At 40.4% G+C, this 14806-nt stretch overlaps 1 long non-coding RNA gene across 1 annotated transcript in view; it reads right to left on the bottom strand.

Annotated features, from left to right (window-relative positions):
* Nucleotides 1–1667: 1667 nt before the first annotated feature.
* The window catches only part of LOC122464340, a 32959-nt gene continuing 19820 nt past the window's right edge, over nucleotides 1668–14806 (bottom strand). Inside the window, exons 2-3 of the long non-coding RNA XR_006288283.1 lie at nucleotides 2769–2852; nucleotides 1668–2505 (exon numbers count right to left, since the gene is read on the bottom strand). This is a non-coding gene — a long non-coding RNA (uncharacterized LOC122464340). The remainder of the gene's footprint in view (nucleotides 2506–2768; nucleotides 2853–14806) is intronic.

A 14806-nucleotide genomic window follows, 5' to 3' on the forward strand; every position in this document is an offset into this window, starting at 1 on the left:
TATCTTTTTAATTGCATGCAAGAGCTCTGATCCTCTACAGCTGAACAATTTTCTGATCTATGTAAAAAGGTTTAAAACAAACCATTTTTAATGTAAAATTCTAAATGTGAGGTATTTTTCTGTAAACGAGGAGAAATATAAATAGGATCATCATTCCTGGGATCTTCTTTACATACACACAGTTGCATGAATTACCTAGACTGACAAAAAGTGATATTAATTTTTAAAAAGGCTCTTCTTTTAAGACCATTTCTTTTAAGGGTTCTTGGGCTTCATGCACTATCAGCATAACATATCATACCTGGTTTCATCAGCACATTATGAAATGTCATCTCTAAAAAGTGATGAACTCAGCAAATTATGAAGGATGCAGTTCACTAAAGCCCTTGACTGAGGCTTTACATAAAACTGCTCCTTTTAAATGTGCAGAAAAACATCACAACCTGCAAAGTGATAACCGGCAGAGAGCTATTTCCGCACAGTCTATACGCACACATTTGATATATTTTAGTTGCTTGTGGATAAGAAGAAAAGCACCTACTTGAAAGATGTCTTTTTTCCTACATTTCTTGCTTTGTACGTTTCTGTGACATTGGTGAGTAAAAAAAAAAAAGGGTCACACCTTTTATCTACAATGAAACCAGACAAGAGGGCAAATATTTGGAGAGACAATTTAAAGACTTCTGGTTTTTCACCACTCTTTGCCACCTGATGTTTCCTATTCCTTTCTTTTCATCCCTGTCCTTTACTTTTTCACCAGCTTGATTTAAATTTTATCATCTATCTATCATGTGGTTGATTCAACACTGCTGTCAGATTAAAGGGTAAGGGAAGCAGATAGAGTGATGCCATCTCATACATACCCAACCTGAGGCACTAGACCTGAGACTCAAACTTTTGTTTCCTCAAACCTGCCTTCAAAATCTCGAGACTTTTCGTATTGCAGAGATAAAAGTGTAGATATAAAATGCAGCTATAAAAGAATAGAATGGAGGAAGAGTACGTGCCAGGGGGTGCTGAGGCAATATTAATTATAACTGTTACCTCTCCTTTCCTGTACCTCAGTTTAACTCATTGCGGAAGCACATGCCCGAGTTCCATCTTTATAGAATTTTTCAGAAAGCATTACCCACAATTACATCTATTGTATGCAAAACCTTGAATGTAAGTGTTAATAACGTTGCAGCCCTGACTGAGCTCTCCTTTGATGATTCTCACCAAGCTTCAGGATTGGACCCAAACCTGTGCTTTAAAACTTATTGGATCTAAGTGGTTTCCACGCAGTGTCCCTTAGTCTGGCTTCTCAGGCACACTCCTAGTGTACAGACAACTGTCTTGTACCCTTTCTTGAGATGTGGGACTTCATGGTCTTGCTGCCCTAAGCCAGAATATCTGTGCTGACCACCCTCCCCCAGGCTCCTCAATTGCTCAGAAATGCCTTCCTGAGAGCTCCACCCTCATGGACAGTTTGACTCTGAGGACTATTTGACAGTTAAAGCAAGGGCCACAGACTTGAGAAATTCCTTTGTAAAACAAACACTCTTTATTCATAGACCAAGCACTAACAACATACAGATCTATGGAAATAAAACAACAAACACCTGCACGCAAGACCCTGCCTCATTCTCCTTAACCCTCCTGAGAGCCCTGTGGGTGTTTGTCACTGTTGTTCCAAGGAGTCCAGGATCCTTTTTCTCCCATCCAGCCTTCTCTGCTGGTTCTGATCTCCTCTCCCCATGCTAGAGACAGTCTCCTTTCAACAACCCTTTCTAGCATTTTGTCCCTTCCTGGGGATTTTCTCCTTCTCAAGTCCTCTGTGTTCACTACAGCTGGTCAAAATCATTTGCAAGTCAATAATCTTTAGCTGGTTTCTCCACAGCCCTATTAGGGACCTGGTTCTGTCCTACACTGGGAGTGACTGTGCCCCCACTTTGAAGTTGGACAGAACAGGTCTTGATGCCTGTATTGTTTTGGCTATGTAGAACCATTGTCTTCCTTCCTGCAAATGTGTAACACATCCCCAAAGGACTATGTTAACTCTTTGCACCTGTGTATAATAGTATGATAGTAATCAGATACAGTATTTGTTATCTGTACCTCTGTGTATCTCCCACATGCTTCACAAACAGCTCCCAGGCCGCTTCAGAGAGAAAGTACCCCACAATTTTGACTTCCACCACTTTGCCGCTGTTGTACATGGCTCAGTGTAACATATCATTAACTCTTCTACACTTTTTAGCACACATATATAAACACATCCTCCTCTGCTCTTCTCTGACAGATGGTTTCTCAGACTCTGTTGGATGGCCTTAACTGGTAGTGTGTGTCACCTGGTTTCTCTTCAGAACTTGACAAGAATGGCAGCATTTCAAGTTCTTTTTACCAAACACTTTAGACTTGTCATCAAACAAAAGTCCAGGGATCCTTCGTGCTAGCAGCATAGTAATCCTGGAGTTAACAGTCGACTAGTCTCCTTGGTTTTTGGTGAAAAAGAAAATCTGTATCCTGTATCCAAAGTGACACAGGTATTGAGTTCAGCATATAAAAACACATTTCCCTCGATTTCTACAGGGCTCCCTATCTATAGGGCAGTATCTTTCCCCCATAAACTCGTTGAACCAAATAAGGATCTACAAACCCTCACTAACTTCTGCCTCTTTGTTCTCTTTTTAACTGAGACAAATTCCCAATTTAAAAGCAGTTAGCTAATAGCTAAATGCAAATTCCATAGCCTCTGCAGTCTCTACCTCTAGGGGCAACAAACGCACCTTGTGAAGAGCTGGTTAATATCTGTAGTATTTTGTATGAATATTGTTCATGCCTCTGGGTGGTTGCTTATGATGGTTCACTTCCTGTTGAGTTAGATCAAAAGGAATTGTTAATGAAACCAAGCAGGATGATTGCCTAGGTAAGGATCCAATCCTGATTACATAGCTGGTTTGCCAAGGCTGAGAATCTAGAGATCATAAAACACTGATCTGTGAGATGATCCACCCTACAGAAAGGGAGTGAGAGAAATGGTTATCAGATGATGCAAGCTGATAGCCTGAGAGTCAGGGGCCTGCAGCAAGAAGGTTGTAACTTGTCCCCTGGAGACCAGGAGTCACCAAGGCAACAAACATGCTCCTAGGGGATTGAAGGGAATGCCAAACCTAGGTAAGACAGTGTGTGTATATAGGTCTCTATTGTTTTAAATCTATTTCTCAGAATGCTGTGTATTTTTTGGCAAAATAGCTTTGTTGCCAAAAAGCTGCTTCTGTGTCACTGCATATTATTAGTGTCCATGGATTCCAGACAGAAACTCTTGCAAGATCCAGGCCTGTTGTGCCTGCTAGGTATCACAGTTGATACCCAGGGCGGTGTAACCCAGACAGCTAGTCAGAGAATGGTTGGATCCCAGGTTCCCACCCCAAAGAGAAGTGGAGGCATGGGCCTGCCACTTAAAAGGGGTACACTTGGGAGCATGCAAATGGGTCTCAGAAGAGGCAAACTACCCAGAGATCATGACACTCCCCTCTCAGCTCTCCTAGATCCATAGAGTACACTGCAATGGACCATATGTTATTCTAACTGAGGACTTCCTTAGTAAGTAAAGCAAGAATAACACTCACCTGTATCCAAAATCATACAGGTATTGGCTCCAACCCTGACAGAAGACATCTCTTGAACCTGTGCTTATCCTTATACCACCCCCCCACCCACTCCCAATCTTTGATAGGCTCCGCTCTCAGACTGTGAATATATGTGGGGCCTGCAAAATTGTTTGCCCTAAATGGAAACTTTCTATACAGTTTCAAAAACAGCTACTCTAGTAATTGCCACTCTAGTTCTGGATGATTCTGGACCTTTCTAGCTGACTTGCCTTGGTATGCTCTCTGCAGAGACACACAAACCTATCTGTGTCTTCTTCTCACCTGCTTCTCGCTCATTCTTTGGCCTTAAACATGAAATGCTGCACTATATAGGTATGCAGGTTACATAGGGACATAAATCTTGTCCAGGCAGGCTGCAAAGAGGAAAGTTCTTGTGTCCTTGAAACTCACTGTCACTGTTTTAAAGTCAGATTATTTTACCCTTTGTTAAAAAATAAACTTTCAATATTTATTAATATGGCAAAACCTTGGGGAGGGGGATGTGAGGAGAGGTAATCCAAGGTAGCATAGAAGAGCAGAGAGGTGAGGGTGAGAAACATAAACAAGGAAGAAATTGCATCACCTCAGCTCTGAGGTGAGGAGGAAAAAAGAAATGAGTCTGGGAGAAAGATTTTCTTACCAGCCTTCTAACCACATCACATTGCCTGTATACAGCAAGGGTAAGAAAGAGTTATCTACTCTCTTCTTTTCCAGATTGCTGAAAAGAAGGGGTCCTATTCTGATTCCTTTCTGTAGCTGCAGAGCTTTGCAGTACAATTTCCCTTCCAACATGCTTCAAAGAACACTATAATGTATCTGTCCCTTTGGCTGCTATGAGTGGTGCTCTCCCCTCCCCCTTCCATTTGATGGGGCTATTCCTGGAAGCTATTCCTCCTTCTTTCCTTCACTTCCTACAAACTGGAAGTCTCCAACCTTAATCAGATAAAGCAGAGAATATTTCTTTAATAAATATGTAAAAAAAGATTACATTTTCTCTTGCTCCCTCTTCTGTTATAAATCTAAGTTGTTTAATGAAGTTCCAACTTCTGGACCATTAGACCATGTCCACACGGGCAGCAAAAATGGTTGCAACATGTTCTAAAATAGATATTGCTATGCGTGTTGTGATCTACCAAAAGGTTATTCCTATAAACCTTTCATGATGATAATATTGCTAAATCATTTAAGAAGGAAGCTTTAGAGCCCTGAATTTCAGTAATCACAGGCATCTGTCTTAGAGATATAACTGAACTTCAGTAAAAAAACCCAATCCCACATTCTCCCTTCTCCCCCCCACCCACCCAGAAAAAATCCCAAAAGGTATATACTGTACCTATGATCATTTTAGGGAACCACAGATTTCCTGACATGAGATTCTGGGAATCATGAACAAAGCAGCACTGGAGGCATTACAGAGCTGTGACTGGAATGAGGACAAAGCTTTGCAGATGAAAGGATACACAACCACTTTCAGAAATAAAGACACTGAGTTGTTATTTTATATATGGCATCCTTAATTTTAAAATTTTGTTCTGGAATTTGTCATCAGCAGCTGCTGGTTCATCTTTTCCAGAGGGCATAGAGGGGATGAGATAATGGTCACTCCCCCTCACCCCCACCAGCCAGAAGAGGTGGTTGGAAACATCACATGGCAGTTCTTCCTCCAAACTTTCAGGGGCAGTAAGATCCTACAGCAAAGGAATTATTAGGGATTGTAGACTAGCTTGGCAAGCAGTAGATCTGAGGAAAAGCCAACTGCATATTACCTGCAAGACCAGTCCATATCCCTTCCATAGGGGGAGGGATAGCTCAGTGGTTTGAGCATTGGCCTGCTAAACCCAGGGTTGTGCCTTCAATGCTTGAGGGGGCCATTTAGGGATTTGGGGATTGGTCCTGCCTTGAGCAGGGCGTTGGACTAGATGACCTCCTGAGGTCCCTTCCAACCCTGATGTTCTATGATCTCTAGGAAGGTCTTTCCTAGAGGGGCTTACTACCACAATGTGTCACTGAAAGTTAGTTTCATGTAGCAAAAGAAAAAAGCTGTCTTAATATCCCAATTAACTTTTGTACAATTATGTAATATGCTTCAAATGTTGCTGTTTGTGTTTCAGTACATTTGTATCTTCCTAACTGATTTGCCTCCTGATATTTACTTAGACTGAAATCTCACTCTGTGGGAGATGTTCAAGGTTAACTCCTGAAGTACAGTCAAGCCTACAAAGCAGCAGCAGACAGGCCATTAAGTGGATTTGATCTATGTAATTGTAATTTCAATAGCCTCATTCCTCCTTTAACCTTCTCCCCTCAATACTGGGGGGGAATGAAGCTCCTGTAGAACTCTTCCCCACTGAATGCAGTAGGTAAAGGCCACTGAATAGTTTCCCACATTCTCCCCCCACCCCCTTCAATCACGGACTGATTGTCCTTTTTTTTTTTTTTTTGCAGTGTGAAAACAAGGAGGAATGTGAATAAAACCTCTCCCTTTAATCCCCTGGTGCAGGTGTTGGATCCAGTGGGGAGGGACCACAGTGTTCAGAAATGTAGCTTCTGGTCCAACGACTCCAAAGAAGACAGGAAAGCAATGGGGCCATGGTTCTTCTCCCTCTCCATGTCAGTCAAAAAAGGAATGCTAAAACTGTACTATAATGTTCAGCCATTAAGAGGCACAGTGTGTAACATTTTTTACCTGAGCTGGTAACAGCTATGCCTGGCAGTGCATTTAAGTATCTTAAAGAGAACACAGCTTTTGTATCTCTCTCTATAATGGAAACTGTGTAGCCAGTCTACATCTGGTACAGAAGTCTGACCTGTTAGTAGCAGCCCCGCACCCTGATGTGTACAAGTACATGACAGGCACAGAATTATGGTGTTGTGGAAGGGTACACTCTTTGGAGTGGAGCTCAAGCCTTCATAGGTGTTTGACATGACAGTGGGGGTCCACTTTTGATTAGGGCCTCAGAACACTAGTGTAATGCACGTATTCAATAACATACATAAATAAATTAAAAGGAGCTTATTTATGTTGCAAAGTCAAACACCTAAAGGGTTAAGAAATGCCAGATTTGCAGTTTCCTGTGCAACCTTAATTTGGTCCCATTATGCATCCTGTGCACTAAATGAAATAGGGGTCCTGTGGGGGAAAAAATAGCATGTGATCATTTAATTAAAGACTGTATCTTTGCACAAGAGATTTGAATCCAGGTTGCATAGGAAACCATAAATCTGCTGTTCCCCAATTTTCGAGTGCTTGACTTTACAACCAAAATATATGTTGTTTAGGATTTTCTTAAAAGGATGAAGATAAAAACAAATTCCATTATGTGCAATATAAATAACCTTTCTCATAAGATAAGAACGGCCATATTGGGTCAGACCAATGGTCCATCTAGCCCAGTATCCTGTCTTCCGACAGTGGCCAGTACTAGATGCTACAGAGGGAATGAACAGAACAGGACAAATTCATCATTTAGAATCATTCAAACTGTACGCTATTGTGGTTTAAATGCTCTTTAACTTGTAATAAGGGATTTGCATCTGATTTTAATTTTTAGAATATATTGTCGTAGGGATTATTAGCTACATTAATAAAAGATACTTTGTTTTTGGAAAGAATACTGTCTGTTAATCGTTTTATTGGAATTTATTTATTATCCGAGTCCTTTAGTATTTCCTTAACTGCCCTGGAAACCCATACCTCGAGAGGGATAGATTAAAGGGGGTGATAGTCAAGTTATCCTAGGGTCTCTCCAACACATTTTTTGCAGTAACACTGCCTACTACCCCTGAAGCTGCGATGCATTCCTACTGCTGCTCTTACTACGGTGGTGGAAATGGCAGATTGATCCCAGCACAAGAGAATGTTCAGTTATTTTTTGGCATGCCACCTACATGTTCCTACAAGCAAAAGAAAGAAAATAGTTATTTGTCTTGGCTTAGGGACTCTTCCCTGCTGTCCTGAAATGAATGGGTGATAGTAATGCCCATTTGCCTTCCTCATATGTCTGTTGTAGGGAATCATTAGTATGTATGTTATCTGGGATAATCAGCTAATTCTTGCTGTATAATGTTTTGGAAATAATGAGAGTCATGTAAATGCTGAGAACAATACAGTCATCACAAAACATGAGAGAACTAATGAGATTCAAGGCCTGATTCTCATTAATAGAAAGACCCCTTTACCCTGCCAGAGCTGTAGCTCCTCAGTGACTAAGAGCTTGTCTACATTACCTGCTGGATCAATGGGCTGCGATCAATCCAGCAGGGGTCGATTTATCGCGTCTAATCTAGGTGCAATAAATCGACCACCAAGCGCTCTCCTGTCAACTGAGGTACTTCACCAGAGTGAGAGGCGCAGGCAAAGTAGACAGGGGAGCATCAGCAGTCAACTCACCACAGTGAAGATGCCGCGGTGAGTATTCACGTAGCTGAAGTTGCTTAACTTAGATTGATTCCCCAATCCCCAGTGTAGACCAGGCCTACGTTTTATCAGATGGGGGCCGTTTTAGATCTCTTGCTATATTTGAGATAGATGAGTTCTTTTTTTGTCTAAATGACTTCCAAGGGAGTCTCAAATCCTACATACCTCACTATGATCACACCTCACTATGATACAATGGTTTGAGTTTGCTCCATTGGAGAATGGGAAAATCAGAATGAGCTTTTTGGAGGTAACCTAGTTTGAAAATTGAAAAATGCTTTCTATCTAATTACTTCAATATATAGTAAAAGTAATTTCTGTTATAAAATTTCAGTTTGCATTTATTTTAAGTTGTGGCTTTAAAAATGCCCAATTACAAAAAATGATTGACCGCAAATTATTAAAAAAGAATTCAGTAATTAAAATAATAATTCCCCAAAGTCTTTGTGCTCAGAATGAACATCCTTGAACATTGGGAAGGATTAAATTCTAAGCTCCAGATCTATGGTTCCCATATTTATAAAGGGTCAAGTTTTGAAGTTCTGAATCAGAAGATCTCCTGACTTTGGGGAATCCAAAATCCAGACCTGGGACCAGAGTTTGCAGTATAGGTGAGTTATAAATCTTTGAAATTAGTTTGGAAACACCAACAAGCTATTGTCTCAGTGGCGCTGACAGGTGCCACTATAATTAAATTAAATAAAAACAATACAGCATGACTTTCAGAAAGCTAGGCAATCCCTGCTGATCTGTAAACTAAATAAATTATAAAAAACCCAGCCCAAAACAAAGACAAATTGCTGTTCCATATAAACAAAATAGGGAAATCAGGCAGATATTACATCATGATAATATCTGACATTTCTCTTTAAATCTGCATGGAAGTCTTAATAGGTTTTTTTCTTCATAATAAGGAGCCAAAACACTACACTGGGTGTTGCTGACATTTGTTCTTTCATTGCAGCCCATTGGGACTACTATTGCTATGGTTCCTCTCAGCTTCTTTATCTGCAATGACTGCAAACTTTGAACACAGAGCAGAAAATTGCACCTGTCTCTGTTTCATTCTCAGTATATTCATTATTTAAATGCTGCCCAAAAGCTGTGGTTTCCAAACATAATTTTGATTCAATAAAACAAATAAAATGAATGCATTAGTCACAATGATGGGCAAACTCAAAAGGTTTGGATGTTATTTAAAAATATAAATAAATTACTGCAATTTTTTTGGCAATACAAGTAACTACTGAAATATTGCCAGAAAAGTAAAAATGTGGCTCACATAAGAGCTCCAGCCCATTCCTCAGAAGAAAGGTTGAAAACTGGTTATAGATAAGTATCTGGAAATACAGAAATAATCTATGTGTGTACATGTGATTTTCCACATGTGTACACCTGCATGTGTACTTTTGGTGAACTTAGTCTTCTGTTGACTTCACTGGTGTCTGGATTAGTCCCCTAATAGCTGTGCGCCCAAGTGATAGAATTTTCATGCACAAAGCCTATTTTTCCATATGCACTTTCAATTACCTGCATGCACCAGTAGGTTCACCATGTTATATATATGTAAATGAAGACTAAACCTAGACCCCAAGATCAAGACCCTGCACAAATGGAAAGACTAATCGAGCTGAACAAATAACTGATTTTTCGGTTCACAGGCAATTCTGAAAAATAAGAAAAAATGTTTTGGGTTGAACTTATAACAAAGTTATTTGAAATTTTTGGTGAATTGAAGTTAAAGAACACATCTGGGGTCAAACGAAACATTTCATTTGAAAAAATCAAAATGTTTCATTTCAATTTTGATCACTTAAAATGTTTTTTTTTAAACCTTAATGGAAATTTTGAAACAAAAAGTTGTATTGAAGCAAAAGATCAAAATGTTTGGTTTAGAAAATATAAAAAATGCTTCATTTTGACTTTTATTTTTTTTGTGCAAGGGGGTTAGATCAAAACAATCAGCAAAATGCAATTTGAAAAATGTTTTGGTATCACCAAATCTGCATTTTTTTGCTGAAAAAAATTAAATGCAAAATATGTTGCCCAGCTCCACACACACAACTTCTTGAGGTTTGACACTCACAATTTATGAGTCACCACCTGCCCATCAGTGGACAAGCAAGGCCCAAACTGAAAGACAAACTGTGGACATTTCCACATGCAAAGTCTTTTCATCCATAATCTTGCCTATAATTATGCTCAATTCATTCCCTGCCCATGGAACGCAAGCTGTGGTCCCCAGTGACAGCAAATCCACCTGAAGGGAAGTTGGCAGCGACAGCTTCCACTCTCATGAGAGACCTTTAGACAGGCAGCACAGCCTCAAATTGAGGAAGGCAATGAAGGGAGGGGGTAGAGACAAGGCATCTGAGAGATGTGCAGATTCTAAACCTCTCCCATGCAACCTTCTCCAGTTGGAACTGCTAGAAAGATCTTAGTTAGCACTACCTTCCCCTGAAACACTAGGAAAGAGTACTGCCTCCTGCCCACCACTGAAGGAAAATTTCCCATCAGGAGTCACATGTTATGCAACATAGTACAAATATTGTCCTTTTTAGCCCATTGGGGATCAATCAGGGCCATAAATGGTATGGACTAAAGTTTCAAGCGCTGACACTGATCCATGAAGAGATCAATATAATTCATATCTGGTGCCTTCTGGAATGTAAACCTCCTGAATTTAACTGGGGTCTGTGACGGGGGTCTCTCACCTCTTGTCAATGACTCCTGTTATCTGGGTGTGGTGCTGTTATCTTTTTTTTTTTCTGGAATTCCATTTGGCTGTCGATTTGCTTAGTAGGTCTTCAGTGGCTCTGCCTTCCAGCCAAGTCACACAGTCAAATGGATGAACCCATTCTGGGGTAGCAAAAGGGTCCAACAAAACTATCTACCTTCACCAGGATCTTCAGCCGCATCTTCAGGTCCTTTAAGTCTAGCCCCTTTTCTTGGGCTTTTAAAAACGAGCCATGTCCCCTTTTCAGGGCCTAGGCCACTCCAGCACTGGTTGGTGGGAGAACCCTGGCCCACCCACTACTCTGAGTCCCAACCCAGGGACCCTATACATAGCAACTACATACCACTGTCTCCATCTCACTGCTGTTATTTCCTATGCCTTTTCCCATGTAGCCCCTTTCCTTTCACCCGTTACCTTAGGGTTACAGTTGTCAGGTCTTCTCATTCCCAGGGCCAGTAAATCAGCCCACTGAACTCCTCTGGCCAGAGCAGAGCCCCTTTCATTGCTCCTCTGGTCCCATCCAGGAACTGACCTGCTCAGGCCCTGCAGTGCCTTTTAGCTGAAACAGGTAAGTTCTGATTGGTTGCTTCCCTGCAGCCTTTCTAGGCAGGCCTGAAGTACTCACCTTCACTGCTCCTTTCCTGGGGCAGGGTGTAGTAGGACTGTGGGGCCTCCAGCAGGGAATCTCAAAGGGCCGGGTACACCCCTTCACATGGTCTGTGTCTGAATTGCACCAAGCTCAATTTATGAACTTACGCAAGTCCCTGAAAAATCAAAGTACTTTTTCTCTGAACAGTATTAAAAATGATAAATGAGTTGAAAAACACACAAAATTGCACAACAAATAGCAAAAGAGGTGGCCTAATATTTGCTTGACAATGGTCTAGAAGAGGCAGCTTTGGAGCCCATCCTAAATCTGGAATTTCCACGGGCAGTTGCAATTGCTTATAGATTTAGATAAAAATGCAGAGTTTAAGTCAAAGCTCCTTCCAGGAAATCCGCCTATTATCCAAACTTATGCTAACCTATGAAGATGTAACTTTATTACCTGGAAAATATCCCTACAATTTCTTTTGTTACATGTACTTTCCTCCTTGAAAACAGAAGATAAGTGTGCACTGCAAGAGATCAACCATTTCCTGACATCCATGTTGTGATATACAAGCATACAATCCAGACGAATAAGTAGTTGTGTCACCCCTCCCGTCTAACTTGGAGTGCCCTTTACAGTGCTTTGCTGCAGTAGCTTCCAGTCTGGACTGCTCACAAACAACCTCCAGCATGCAAGTCACTCCCAGCTGTATGTGGCAGCCATCTAGCCACACCTGGGCTTTTACCAGCCTCGGTTATATTGCTGGGTGGCCCCAACACACTCCCAATCTTAGATTTTTCTCCTGAAGTCCTGTACTATCTGCCCTCTTTGTACAATGCAAGTTTATATAAAGTCTGTTATTCCTTTAATAGAAATAATATGCACACAACTTGCCATCCCAAATGGAGTTTCCCAAACGCTTCAGTGTAAACTCACTGGATTAGATAAAACAATAACGCAAGTTTATTAACTACAAAGAGAGAGATATTAAGTGACAACAAGTAATGAGGCCTAAAGGTCAGAAATGGTTACAAGAAAAATAAAGATAAAATGCAGCCGGTGCCTAACGTAACAAACTATGTTAAATTCAAAGCAATTTCTTTTCACCACACGCTTTCATCAGTTTTACTAACCAAACTTCTTAGGTCAGGACTCCTTTTTCCAGAATATAATGAATGTTTTCTTGGTTGATTCAGGTGCCATGAATGCCATGGGCAAAGGCAGAGAGAGAGAGAGAGAGCAAGCGCGCGCGCCTTGGGGTGTTTCCCCATCCTTTTTATCGTTTCAGTCCCCCTTTTGAAAAACATTTCCAGGAGAGAAAAGGTGGATGGGTATTCCCTGCTTTTTTTTTCCCCTCACCTGTTTCAGCTTTCTTTGTCTCCTCTACCTGCTTGATGACTCTGCTTACTGCTTAAATGCAAATTGAACAGAGCACATATTCCTTTGTTAGGACAGATCCATTTGCCAACTTCTTCTTGGGTAGGGCTGTGGTTTGGAACATGTGTTAATATCATACAGGGAAATATTAAAACTTCATATACAGTTTTGCCACACATATTTTACCAGGACAATAACGATCAGCAAATTACCAGTTTTCAAATGATACCTCGGAACGCAGACTTTGTACAAAGATTATTACAATAGTGTGAATAGTGTGGACACAGGGATACATTCTGTCACACATGTGCACTGGTTTTCTATGTGGTCAGCTGTAATGGGTTTAACAATAAATATAAACTTGTGGGGAAAATCCACTGGCAAATGGATTTTTAAAATGAAAGTTGAGGGGTGGTAAATGGATCAGATCCATTCACATCAGAAATATCTGTGAAAAGTTACTGCAGAATGAACCTGGTAGGATAGCATAATACATTTTATTTACAGAAGTTATGAAACACTCTGTGGTGTGTTGCTCTATAAACAGCAACTGCCACCGTTAAGTATAACTAGCTTGTCAATGTTTGTCATGCCAGTTTCCCATTTTATTTTCCTTGACAACAGTGCTTTGTAGAGTGGATCTGTACTGTGTGCCCTAGAATAGGATAAAAAGTAATTTATAATAGCAAGAAATAAATGGCTACAAAAAGTATTACAATTACCTCTCACTTACCTAGGTATTCTTAAATTATTGTGGTCAAATTCTTGTCCCAAAGACTTGTAAATAGAATTCTACCTTATACTCAAATTCTTTGAGGCCGCTACACAAATAGAAATGGGGGAGGGGAATTCTTACTTAAAGTGCTGATCCAATTGCTTTTTAAAATCAGTGGCAAAACTGCTATTGACTTCAGTGGTGCAGAAATGACTCCTAACCCACCTTAACTCCCTCTTACTGTGTCTTGGTACTCCAGGTACATAACTCCATGCACAATCCCCCTTGTGTTGCTGTACCTCAGAACGTCAGTGTGAGGTGCTGATGGAGGTCTTAGCTCTGAATTCCCATGTCACTCAGTCAAATCCTTCACGCTGTTTTCACATCATATATTTGTATATACTGTGCAGTTATTTAAAAGCATCAGCAGATCAATTCTTCATTATCTGATGAAGTTCAGACCAAGCACTGAAAAACTGGGGAACAATAGTCAGTAGCACCTATAGACTAATTTGGCATCCACAATCCCATGAAATTTAAGGAAAACAGCCTCCAGGATCATGTAAATGTGCTTGTGTTAGCGGCTTTGTCCTCTAATTCCATTGAATCAGCTTTTAAAGCCTTCTTACCCATCTGGCACCATCTTTGAATAATACATCATCAGTGTGCCTCACTCTAACGATTTACTAGGATTATAAATCATTTGAAACACTGCTCAGTCTGATGATGTATTTGAGTTATACATCAGAATAAGGTGCTGAGATGATATATTACTCCAAAGAGGGCGCTGTGCAGAAAAGAAACCAGAGGCACATTTAGTTACTACATATTTTTAAAGGATTTTAGTTAAAGGGATCTCCCTCTAATGTAAATCTGCACTGCCATAGCTATGAATCCCACTTGCATCCAGCAACCTTGCTACATGTTTTGATATCAAGGACAGACATTCATTCAGAGAGAGCACAGGACTGTATTGCACATTAGGGTATTCATTGGCACTACATTTTGGCACTTTTGAAATCTCTAATTTGGACATCTGTTTGTGTTATAGCATGAAACAACTTAATCAACTGATTTTAATAATCTACTTTGGGCAGGTTAAAGAATAGTATAAAATACATTTCAAAGGCAAGTTTTTATACTTTGCTGAGAGTCTTTACAGCTTATAATACAAAAGCTGAATCTCTCAAAGATTCAGAAAAGCACCTATGCAAAGGTCAATCACAGTCTGACTTACGTACCATTCCCAAAAAGCTTTCTAGATCAAAGATTTGCGTTCCATTTAAGGAAGCAAATGAGGGGGAAAAAAACCCTCTTTCTAGCCAGCTTTAAGAAA

This window comes from Chelonia mydas, chromosome 2, assembly GCF_015237465.2.
Source record: "Chelonia mydas isolate rCheMyd1 chromosome 2, rCheMyd1.pri.v2, whole genome shotgun sequence".
Classification (NCBI taxonomy): domain Eukaryota; kingdom Metazoa; phylum Chordata; order Testudines; family Cheloniidae; genus Chelonia; species Chelonia mydas.